Source organism: Magallana gigas, chromosome 3, assembly GCF_963853765.1.
Source record: "Magallana gigas chromosome 3, xbMagGiga1.1, whole genome shotgun sequence".
NCBI lineage: Eukaryota > Metazoa > Mollusca > Bivalvia > Ostreida > Ostreidae > Magallana > Magallana gigas.
The window spans coordinates 10,428,484-10,442,165 of NC_088855.1; the positions used below are offsets into that span (position 1 = coordinate 10,428,484).

The window sequence follows — 13,682 nt, forward strand, 5'->3', positions numbered from 1 at the left end:
AGTTTTTCTTTAAGGAACCATTGAGCGACTACTTGAACAAACAAAATATTTTCATTAAAGATGTGTCTTTCTACGAAAGCCCATTGAGCTCATTTTCGTAGGTAAAAAAAATATTTTTTTCGCGAATAAACGCGTAACTTTCGCGAATATACGCGAAACTTTCGCGATATAACGCGTTACTTTCGCGAATAAACGCGAAACTTTCGCGAATAAACGCGTAACTTTCGCGAATAAACGCGAAACTTTCGCGATATAACGCGTAATTTTCGCGATATAACATTAAACTTTCGCGATATAACGCAAAACTTTCGCGAATAAACGCGTTACTTCCGCGAATAAACGCGTTACTTTCGCGAATAAACGCGTTACTTTCGCGAATAAACGCGTAACTTTCGCGAATAAACGCGAACCTTTCGCGATATAACGCGTAACTTTCGCGAATAAACGCGTAACTTTCGCGATATAACGCGTTACTTTCGCGAATACACGCGTAACTTTCGTGATATAACGCGTACGATAAATATATATTTTCTATTCTCAAACAGGATCCTTTAATCAGAAAAAAATGAACGAAGACTTCGATCTTTTTAAATTCATTTGCGACGTTTCTTCAGATGAAGTTGCATATAAACTTGTACGGGAAAAGGTATAACAAGACTTTATTAACTGTTTTGTGGTTTAGATATAATTTTTTGAATTTCTTCTTAGTTTTATTTGTTGCATATAATGTACACATTTGAGGTTAATTTAACAAAATTATAATTCTTCTTCTAATATAATTTATTGAACATATGGAGACAACAACCACATCGGCGTTTTTGGTAGACACTCAGCTTATTCTGATTTATTACATACTTAGTTAAAAATACAAGTATTTTTGCATATGTGATACAGGTGACAATACAAATCTCGTATCGGCCTCCGGGGCTGATACAGGTTATCAGCCCTCTAGGGCTGATGCAGATCCGTATCACACCCCTTGCGGAACTCCTCTGCCATTTTTCGTTTTGGCATTAGTGCATGTTTACAGAAGAAAATAAAACATTTGTAGCAGTCGTCATTTTTTAAGTGCAGTTGAAAACTTCATATGCTAACAAATGTTTTGGAGCAGTTATTAAAACCTAAGGAAATTGCTGGTCCTGTAGCTACATGACTGTTTGTTAAAACCTCATTTTTTTATTCAATACATGTACAAAATACTTTCAAATAATATTTAAAATCAATTTGTTCAAGTCGGTGGTTTTTTTAAATTTTATTACCAAGTATGTAATAAATATAATAATAAATACCCGTTTTCCATATCACAGCCTGTGTCAGCCCTCGACCAATTTCATCCCTTTGGCCTTCAGCCCTCGGGCTGATATTGAAGTCTCTGGCTGTGATATGGAAAAGGGAATGTGCTGTTCTCTATTTATTGTTCAACATATTGAATTTAAGTTTATTTGCGGAGTTCATTTCATAAATAATAGGACATGTATTTAGATATGATATTGCTAATAAGTAAATAAAAGAATTCTAAAATCGTTATAAACACATAAGCAATAATGCACTACAGCTAAGCAAAAAAAAAAAAGAAAAAAAAGAAGAGAAAAACTGTATGGCATGCGTTTAGGTGATAATGTTCTTAAAACCATCCTTTATAGGCATGTAGCATTGGGAGGGGGCACCACCCACTTTTGCTCAACATTCACAATGACATTTTTCTTAAATATATTAAAGAGCTGCTTCTCCCTTTTGGGGGGAACATGTAAAAAAAATGATGTTATAGTTACTCGTATTCTACGCTAACCCCGTCCTCCACGGATTAGGATTGATTTTTTTCTGTCTCTTTGCTCGTCAAGATTTTTTTATGAGTCCCCCCCCCCCCCCCCCCGACTTTAAAAACAATTCTATATTTGCCTGTTTCACTTTTTAAATTGTAAACCAATTAAGAAATGCACGCAAAGCAATATACACATACATATATATAATCACACGACAAGCATATCGAAGGCCATTTGGTTGTAATTATTTGCTCATATTTGATTTAACTTATTATCATTTTAGATTGGACCAGATTTAATAGCTCTGATGACGGACGAGGAACTAACTAAATATGTTCCTCTGCACGGGGATAGACTGCGAATCAGAAAATTTCTGAGAGATCGGGAGACTTCAAAGAAAAGAGGGAGACGATCCACTATCTTTCAAGCTCTCCGTGAAAAAATAGAAAGCAGAGAATCTTCAGGGTCAACAGACGGGGAAGGTAGTAGTAAAGGAAAGGATATGAGGGAGTCAAACAGAAGATTCGGCAATAAAAATGCAGAGAAAGAGAGAAGAAGAATCGAGTTGGGATGGATACACAAATGTGGCAGTAAAAGTGTTCAGATTAGAAGCAAAAAGGGAGGGGGACACGAAAATTGACTCTTAAGCAAAGACGCAACAAAAAAAGATCTGTTAGATATTGGGATAATGCTATTCTTTCCGAATGGACAATCGTCTAAAGGTAGTCAGAACGATTTCGAATTTGATGTTTGGGATTACCAAGATAGGAGTATGGATGAAAACTCAACAGTTGGCCAAATGTATAAAGACACAAACATGTCCATCCTTCGATTTTATTTAGCATCGATAGAAAACGAAGATGACGGAGCAAGTCCACAACTAAGTGGTGATATGGATACAGATTCACTTCCCAAACTCAATATTTCATCCATACAACCAACATCTCCGAAAATTTCAGAAGAAACCCCTTTTAATGATATATTATCAGAGGCTATACAAATAGCAGGAATTGAAAACGATCAGGAATATGGACTTGACGATTTACCTGATTTACTCGACACCCATGCCGAAAACTTAAATCATTCATTTGGATTGGTTGATAACCACGCAAACACTACAAATGATGATACGGTAAATTTTCAACCCACAGAACATCTGCTGAAATTACACAGAGGTCAAGTAATGAGAGAAATGATCGAAGCTTTCGTAACAGAAAGTTACACACTGAATAGCGTGATCAAGCCTCAGATGATAATGCCAAATGGGGAAATGGCGGTAGCGGAAGATGCTGGGGGAGTAACCAGGGATGTATTAACTGAGTTTTGGACCTCGTTTTACACATAATGCACTCTTGGCAATGCGAAAAAGGTTCCATGTTTGAGGCACGATTTTGGTGAAGAACAGTGGAAAGCTGTAGCCAAAATTATCATTTTTGGTTGGAAAACTGTCAGTTATTTTCCGGTTCAAATTTCTCCTGTTTTTATGCATGTTTGGATCAAGTGAAGATGACTTATTAGACGCTTTTATGCAGTACATTCCCAAAACTGATGCAGAAACGCTGCAAGCAGCAATAAAGGATGTCAATTCGGTGGATCAATCAGACCTGGATGATATTTTTACCCAGCATGAGCTTAAGCGAGTACCAAGGCAGGCGAATATGGAACGCATATTAAGGGAAATGGCCCATAAGGAGTTGGTACAGGCTGCGATGTTTGTAATTGACTGCTGGAGTCCTATCTTGAAAGAGATGCATTTGCCATTGGCTAAAATGCAGTCGCTGTACAAAGACTTAATACCGACTCCAAGACGTGTAATAAGCCTTCTTAAATTTCCTGAAAATATGTGCGAGGATACCACATCCACATCACACCACCTGAAACGATTCATAAGAGAGATGGATTCTGATCTCCTGACACGCTTTCTGAGATTCTGCCATGTTGAACTAAAATCTGAAATCTGTTTTAAAATCAGACGATGCATTGCAGAGTTATTGGGGATTAAAAATCGATTTTTCCCAAAAATTTTGATTCCGCGCTCTAGGTTTAAAAAATAGCGTAAATTAACTCGTACCAAAATTAATTAGATTTTTGTTTAGTATTACTTGCAGAAGGATAAAACGTACGCTCAACTAGGACCTTAGGTCACCCGAAAATAGTTCTCCAAATTGAGTGTATTAATGAGCACTTATAGAACTCTTTTACAAGTAAAGATATGAATGTAAATCTACTTTCTTTTTTTCTATATCCATAGGGAGACCACAGGTCACCTTACGTCCTAAAACAATGTCGTAATCATTTTGTTAATCAATACGGAAACAAAAGTTACCTAACATCTGCCTAGTGTCAGTTTTACAATATTGAGATTCATCAGAAGTGATCCTCTGTAGGGAGACCAGGGGTCACCTAATGTGTAATATCAATGGGGAGATATCATCCGGTTATCTTATGACAATTTACAAGATTAATATTTACTGGAAGTCAGTCATTTTAGAGAGACCGGGGGTTAAATTTAGTGGAATGTTCGTTTGAGACCAGAGGTTACCTTAGGTCCTAAATATGAAGAGAGAAACATAATTTTTGTAATTAATAGAGCAGGTGTCACTTTAGGTGAAACATTCATAATATGCCTAGATGTCATATTATATTAGGACCTATTAATCTATAGGGATATTAGAGGCCCAGGCACGTAGCATCCCCCCTAGTCCCCCACGGATTAGGATTTTGAAGACTTTGGGTAATTTTTTTTTGCTTGTCACGATTTTCAAGATTTTTTGGATGAGTCTGCCCCCCCCCCCCACTTTCAAAAACGATGCTACGTGCCTAAGGTCACCTTTATAGATTTTTAAGGATACAGATTCACCAGAAGCCATTCACTGTAGAGAAACAAGGGATCATTATAAATACAATATCAATAGAGATCACCTTAGGTCCTGAATCAAGTGTTGTTATAATTTTGGTAATATATAAGTTCACTAAATGCCATTTTTAAAGATGGATAATCACTAAAAGTTCGCCACTGTAGGAGACTACCTTAACCATAAGTGGAACTTCAATAAGGAGACCCAACGTCACCTAACGTCCTAAATCAATGAAATGAAACTGTTTATGTATGCTTAAATATTGAACCTATGTAAACAAAAACAGGGCACGGGCGTTGTTAACATTACAAAGAATTATCAGCTCTATATCTTGCTTTCAACTCCACGAATGACTCTCAAATTTCAGTTTATCATTGGAAATGCATGTCTAAAGCATTCTAAAAAATAAAAATAGAATTTGACCAAAGTCGTGACCATCCCCCTTTAATTGAAATATGCCTAGGGGGACCAGAGGTAACCTAAGTTTTTTTTATCACTGTTGTATTAATTCTTTATATCAATACGGAGACCTCGTGTCACCTTATGTCATTTACAGGATGGAGAGTCACCAGTTATCCACTGCAGAGTGCCCACAGGTCACCTTATATCATTTTACACAATGGAGAGTCACTCACCGGTTACCCGCTGTAGGGTGACTAGGGGTCCCCGTATGTCGTTTTACACAATGAATAATTGAAATATGCCTGGGGGGACCAGAGGTAACCTAAGTTTTTTTTATCGCTGTTGTATTAATTCTTTATATCAATACGGAGACCTCCGGTCATATAACAGGATGGAGAGTCACCAGTAATCCACTGCAGGGTGCCCACAGGTCATCTTATAACATTTTACACAATGGAGAGTGAACGGTCAACCACTGTAGGGTGACCAGGGGTCCCCGTATGTCAATTTACACAATGAATAATTGAAATATGCCTAGTGGGACCAGAGGTAACCTAAGTTGTTTTATTTACTGTTGTTTTAATTCTTTATATCAATACGGAGTTCTCGGGTCACCTTATGTCATATAACAGGATGGAGAGTCACCAGTTATCCACTTTAGGGTGCCAACAGGTCACCTTATATCATTTTACACAATGGAGAGTCACTCACCGGTCAACCACTGTAGGGTCATTTTACACAATGAATAATTGAAATATGCCTAGGAGGACCAGAGGTAACATAAGTTTATTTATCACTGTTGTATTAATTCTTTATATCAATACGAAGATCTCGGGTTACCTATGTCATATAACAGGATGGAGGGTCACCAGTTATCCATTGAAAGGTGCCCACAGGTCACCTTATATTATTTTTGGAGGGTCACCGGTCAACCACTGTAGGGTGACCAGGGGTCCCCGTATATCATTTTACACAATGGAGAGTCACTGATCATCCTCAAGAGGATGACCGATGACTCTCCATGGCGTAAAATGACATAAGGTGACAACTGGTCATCCTACAGAGGATGACCGGTGACTCTCCATCGTGTAAAATGACATAAGGTGACCCCTGTTCACCTTACAGTGGATGACCAGTGTTTTTCCATCGTGTAAAATGACATAAGATGACCCACGGGCACTCTCCAGTGGATGAATGGTGACTCTCCATCATGTAAAATGACATACGGGGACCCCTGGTCACCCTACAAAGGATGACCGATGACTCTGCATCGTGTTAAATGACATACGGAGACCCCTGGTCATCCTGCAGTGGATGACCGTTGACTCTCCATTGTGTAAAATGACATAAGGTGACCCCTGGTCACCTTACAAAGGATGAACGGTGACTTTCCTTCGTGATATATGATATAAGGTTACTCTTGGTCACCCTACAGAGGATGACCGGTGACTCTTCATTGTGTAAAATGACATAAGGTGACCCCTGGACACCTACAGTGAATTACCGGTGACTCTCAACCGTGTAAAATGACATACGGGGACCCCTGGTCACTCTGCAGTGGATGACCGGTGACTCTCAACCGTGTAAAATGACATACGGGGACCCCTGGTCACTCTGCAGTGGATGACCGGTGACTCTCCAACGTGTTAAATGATAAGGTGACCCCTGGTCATCCTACAGTGAATGACCGGTGACTGTCCATCGTGTAAAATGATATACGGGGACCCCTGGTCACCATACAGAGGATGACCGGTGACTCTCCAAAATGATATAAGGTGACCTGTGAGCACCCTACTGTGGATTACTGGTAACTCTCCATCATGTTATATGACATAAGGTGAGAGTCACCGGTCATCTACTCTAGGGTGACCAGGGGTTACCTTATGTCACTTTACAGGATGGTGAGTCGTTAGTCATCCACTGAAATCGAAGGCTGTCCACGGGTCACTTTATGTCATTTTGCACAATGGAGAGTTACCGGTCTTCCACAGAAGGGTGACCAGGGGTCACCTTATGTCATTTTACACTATGGGGAGTTGTCGGTCTTCCACAGTAGGGTGACCAGGGGTCACCTTAATAGAAATATCATGAGAGAAAGAGAAGTCACCTCCTTACATGTATTTCCCACACAAATGTCGTTATGATTATGTGAACCTTATGTCATTTTACACGATGGAGAGGGACCGGTCATCCACTGTAGGGTGACTAGGGGTCCCCTTATGTCATTTTACAATATAGAGATTCACCGGTCATTTACTGTAGGGTGACCAGGGGTCACCTTATGTCATTTTACAGAAGTCACCAGTCGTCCATTGAAGGGTGCCCATGGGTCACCTTATGTTATTTTGCACAATGGAGAGTTACCGTTTATCCACTGTAGGGTGGCCAGGGGTCTACTTATGTCATTTTACACTATTGGGAGTTACCGGTCATTCACTATTGGATGATCAGGGGTCACCTTAACAGAAATATCATGAGAGAAAGAGAAGTCACCTCCTTACATGTATTTCCCACACAAATGTCGTTATAATTTTGTGAAACTTATGTCATTTTACACGATGGAAAGTGACCGGTCATCCACTGTAGGGTGACCAGGGGTCACCTTAAGTGGAATATCATGAGAGAAAGAGAAGTCACCTCCTTACATGTATTTCCTACGCAAATGTCGTGATGATTTTGTAAATCAATATATATGGAAACTGGAAGTCGGCTGATGCATTTTGCAGATGGAGATTAATCAGTCTTCATCCATTCTTTGACTACCTGGTGTTACCTCTGATCATTTCACAAGATGAAGATTCACTAAAGTTATTTACTGTAGGATCACTGTATTACATCATTGTGAAAAATGACATACGGGGACCCCTGGTCACCCTACAGTGGTTGACCGGTGACTGACCATTGCGTAAAATGACAAAAGGTGACCTGTGGGCACCCTGCAGTGGATAACTGGTGACTCTCCATCCTGTTATATGACATAAGGTGACCTGAGGTCTCCGTATTGATATAAAGAATTAATAAAACAGTGTTAAAAAAAACTTAGGTTACCTCTGGTCCCCCTAGGCATATTTCAATTATTCATTGTGTAAAATGACATACGGGGACCCCTGGTCACCCTACAGTAGTTGACCGGTGAGTGACTCTCCATTGTTTAAAATGATATAAGGTGACCTGTGGGCCCCCTGCAGTGGATAACTGGTGACTCTCCATCCTGTAATATTACATAAGATGACCCGAGATCTCCGTATTGATATAAAGAATTAATACAACAGTGAATAAAACAACCTAAGTTACCTCTGGTCCCCCTAGGCATATTTCAATTATTCATTGTGTAAAATGACATACGGGTACCCCTGGTCACCCTACAGTGGTTGACCGTTGACTCTCCATTGTGTAAAATGATATAAGGTGACCTGTGGGCACCCTGCAGTGGATTACTGGTGACTCTCCATCCTGTAATATGACATAAGATGACCCAAGATCTCCGTATTGATATAAAGATTTAATACAATAGTGAATAAAACAACCTAAGTTACCTCTGGTCCCCGTAGGCATATTTCAATTATTCATTGTGTAAAATGACATACGGGGACCCCTGGTCACCCTACAGTGGTTGACCGTTGACTCTCCATTGCGTAAAATGATATAAGGTGACCTGTGAGCACCCTACTGTGGATTACTGGTAACTCTCCATCATGTTATATGACATAAGGTGAGAGTCACCGGTCATCTACTCTAGGGTGACCAGGGGTTACCTTATGTCACTTTACAGGATGGTGAGTCGTTAGTCATCCACTGAAATCGAAGGCTGTCCACGGGTCACTTTATGTCAACTTGCACAATGGAGAGTTACCGGTCTTCCACAGAAGGGTGACCAGGGGTCACCTTATGTCATTTTACACTATGGGGAGTTGTCGGTCTTCCACAGTAGGGTGACCAGGGGTCACCTTAATAGAAATATCATGAGAGAAAGAGAAGTCACCTCCTTACATGTATTTCCCACATAAATGTCGTTATGATTATGTGAACCTTATGTCATTTTACACGATGGAGAGGGACCGGTCATCCACTGTAGGGTGACTAGGGGTCCCCTTATGTCATTTTACAATATAGAGATTCACCGGTCATTTACTGTAGGGTGACCAGGGGTCACCTTATGTCATTTTACAGAAGTCACCAGTCGTCCATTGAAGGGTGCCCATGGGTCACCTTATGTTATTTTGCACAATGGAGAGTTACCGTTTATCCACTGTAGGGTGGCCAGGGGTCTACTTATGTCATTTTACACTATTGGGAGTTACCGGTCATTCACTGTAGGATGATCAGGGGTCACCTTAACAGAAATATCATGAGAGAAAGAGAAGTCACCTCCTTACATGTATTTCCCACACAAATGTCGTTATAATTTTGTGAAACTTATGTCATTTTACACGATCGAAAGTGACCGGTCATCCACTGTAGGGTGACCAGGGGTCACCTTAAGTGGAATATCATGAGAGAAAGAGAAGTCACCTCCTTACATGTATTTCCTACGCAAATGTCGTGATGATTTTGTAAATCAATATATATGGAAACTGGAAGTCGGCTGATGCATTTTGCAGATGGAGATTAATCAGTCTTCATCCATTCTTTGACTACCTGGTGTTACCTCTGATCATTTCACAAGATGAAGATTCACTAAAGTTATTTACTGTAGGATCACTGTATTACATCATTGTGAAAAATGACATACGGGGACCCCTGGTCACCCTACAGTGGTTGACCGGTGACTGACCATTGCGTAAAATGACAAAAGGTGACCTGTGGGCACCCTGCAGTGGATAACTGGTGACTCTCCATCCTGTTATATGACATAAGGTGACCTGAGGTCTCCGTATTGATATAAAGAATTAATAAAACAGTGTTAAAAAAACTTAGGTTACCTCTGGTCCCCCTAGGCATATTTCAATTATTCATTGTGTAAAATGACATACGGGGACCCCTGGTCACCCTACAGTAGTTGACCGGTGAGTGACTCTCCATTGTTTAAAATGATATAAGGTGACCTGTGGGCCCCCTGCAGTGGATAACTGGTGACTCTCCATCCTGTAATATTACATAAGATGACCCGAGATCTCCGTATTGATATAAAGAATTAATACAACAGTGAATAAAACAACCTAAGTTACCTTTGGTCCCCCTAGGCATATTTCAATTATTCATTGTGTAAAATGACATACGGGGACCCCTGGTCACCCTACAGTGGTTGACCGTTGACTCTCCATTGTGTAAAATGACAAAAGGTGACCTGTGGGCACCCTTCAGTGGATTACTGGTGACTCTCCATCCTGTAATATGACATAAGATGACCCAAGATCTCCGTATTGATATAAAGATTTAATACAATAGTGAATAAAACAACCTAAGTTCCCTCTGGTCCCCCTAGACATATTTCAATTATTCATTGTGTAAAATGACATACGGGGACCCCTGGTCACCCTACAGTGGTTGACCGTTGACTCTCCATTGCGTAAAATGATATAAGGTGACCTGTGGGCACCCTGCAGTGGATTACTGGTCACTCTCGATCCTGTAATATGACATAAGGTGACCCGAGGTCTCCATATTGATATAAAGAATAAATACAATAGTGATTAAAAAAACCGTAGGTTACCTCTGGTCCCCCTAGGCATATTTCAATTATTCATTGTGTAAAATGACATACGGGGACCCCTGGTCACCCTACAGTGGTTGACCGTTGACTCTCCATTGTGTAAAATGATATAAGGTGACCTGTGGGCACCCTTCAGTGGATTACTGGTGACTTTCCATCCTCTAATATGACATAAGATGACCCAAGATCTCCGTATTGATATAAAGATTTAATACAATAGTGAATAAAACAACCTAAGTTACCTGTGGTCCCCCTAGGCATATTTCAATTATTCATTGTGTAAAATGACATACGGGGACCCCTGGTCACCCTACAGTGGTTGACCGTTGACTCTCCATTGCGTAAAATGATATAAGGTGACCTGTGGGCACCCTGCAGTGGATTACTGGTCACTCTCGATCCTGTAATATGACATAAGGTGACCCGAGGTCTCCATATTGATATAAAGAATAAATACAATAGTGATTAAAAAAAACCGTAGGTTACCTCTGGTCCCCCTAGGCATATTTCAATTATTCATTGTGTAAAATGACATACGGGGACCCCTGGTCACCCTACAGTGGTTGACCGGTGACTTTCTATTGTGTAAAATGATATAAGGTGACCTGTGGGCACCCTTCAGTGGATTACTGGTGACTCTCCATCCTGTTATATGACATAAGGTGACCCGAGATCTCCGTAATGATATAAATAATTAATACAACAGTGATAAAATAGCTTAGGTTACCTCAGGTCCCCCTAGGCATATTTCAATTATTCATTGTGTAAAATGACATACGGGGACCCCTGGTCACCCTACAGTGGTTGACCGTTGGCTCTCCATTGTGTAAAATGATATAAGGTGACCTGTGGGCACCCTGCAGTGGATTACTGGTGACTCTCCATCCTGTAATATGACATAAGATGACCCAAGATCTCCGTATTGATATAAAGATTTAATACAATAGTGAATAAAACAACCTAAGTTACCTCTGGTCCCCCTAGGCATATTTCAATTATTCATTGTGTAAAATGACATACGGGGACCCCTGGTCACCCTACAGTGGTTGACCGTTGACTCTCCATTGCGTAAAATGATATACGGTAACTCTCCATTGTGCAAAATAACATAGGGTGACCCGTGGGTACCATTCAATGGATGACTGGTGACTCCCCATTCTGTAAAATGACATAAAGTGACCCACGGTCACCCTACAGTAAATGACCGGTGACTCTCTATATTTTAAAATGACATACGGGGACCCTAGTCAGTTTACACGATGGAGAGTCACCGTTCATCCTTTGAAGGTAACCAGGGGTCCCCGTATGTCATTTAACATGATGGAGAGTCACCAGCCATTCACTGTAGGATGACCAGGGGTTACCTTATATTATTTTACACAATGGAGAGTCATCGGTTATCCTCTGCAGGGTGGCCAGGAGTCACTTTATGTCATTTTACACTTTGGAGAGTCACCGGCCGTCCACTGCAGGGTGACAAGTGGTCACCTTATGTCATTTTACACAATGGAGATTCAACGGTCATCCACTGCAGGGTGACCAGGGGTCTCCGTATGTCATTTAACACGATGCAGAGTCACTGGTCATCCTTTATAGGGTGACCAGGGGTCCCCGTATGTCATTTTACAATATAGAGAGTCACCGGTCATTACTGTAGGATGACCAGGGGTCACCTTATGTCGTTTTACATGATAGAGAGTCACCAGTCATCCACTGAAGGGTGCCCAGGTGTCACCTTATGTCATTTTACACGATGGAGAGTGAACGGTTATCCATTGTAGGGTGACTAGGGGTCCCCTAATGTCATTTTACAATATAGAGAGTCACCAGTCATCCACTGAAGGGTGACCACGGGTCACCTTATGTTATTTTACACTATGGAGAGTCATTGGTCATCCATTGTAGGGTGACCAGGGGTCCACTTATGTCATTTTACAAGATTGAGAGCTACCGGTCATCCACTGTAGTTATTGAAATATCATGAGAGAAAGAGAAGTCACCTCCTTACATGTATTTCCTACACAAATGTCGTAGTGATTTTGTAAATCAATACGGAGACTGGAGGTCGGCAGATGCATTTTGCAGATGGAGATTAATCAGTCTTTATCCATTCTTTGACTACCTGGTGTTACCTCTGATCATTTCACAAGATGGAGATTCACTAAGGTTATTCACGGTAGGGTGACCAGGGGTCACCTTAAGTAAAAAATCGACATGGGGACCAGAGGTCACCACTAGTTTTAGATTGACGTTGCAATTCTTTGATTCAATATGGAGACCTGAGTTTTAACAAAATATCAATATACAAGGTAAAGATTTACCAAAACCATCTACAGTGGGAAGACTAGGGATCACCCTTAGTGAATATCTAAAAGGTTACCAGACGTCAACCTAGGTCTAAAGACAATGTAGTTTTAATTTTCTTAAAATGACATGAAGTCCAGACGTCAACGTATGTCATTTACAGAAACACCCATAAGGAGACCAGAGGTCATTTCATGTCCCCTATTGATTATTTTCCTTATCTATAGGGAGACCAGAGGTCACCTTATGTCATTTACATGATAGGTACTCAGCCATGGTAGGGAGATCAGGGGTCACCTGAAGTGAAAATATGCACAAGGAGACCAGAGGTCACCTCAGGTCCTTCATCAATAAAATAATTTTAATATAGAAACGGTCAGCTTATGTCATAACAAGATGGATATCCCTAGAAGCCATCCACTAAAGGTCAACTTTGGAAATCGATGTCTGTCGTTATAATTTTGTCCATTAATAACGGAAATCAGGGGTCACCTAATGTCATTTTACAAGATGTAGATTCAAATAAGTCATTTACAGTAGGGAGAGCAGAGGTCACATTTAGTAAAATATCCATGAGGAGCCCTGAGGTCCCCTTATGTCCTACAATAATGTAGCAATAATTTTGTTTATCAATAGGAGACTAGAGGTCCCCAAATGTCATTAAACAAGATGTATACTCACTAGATGTCATCAATTTGTTAG

The 13,682-nt window shown here is 40.5% G+C and overlaps 1 pseudogene; it reads left to right on the forward strand.

Annotated features, from left to right (window-relative positions):
* The first annotated feature begins 1,149 nt into the window (after positions 1-1,149).
* On the forward strand, positions 1,150-3,817 carry LOC136273296 (uncharacterized; annotated as a pseudogene).
* Positions 3,818-13,682: the final 9,865 nt, after the last annotated feature.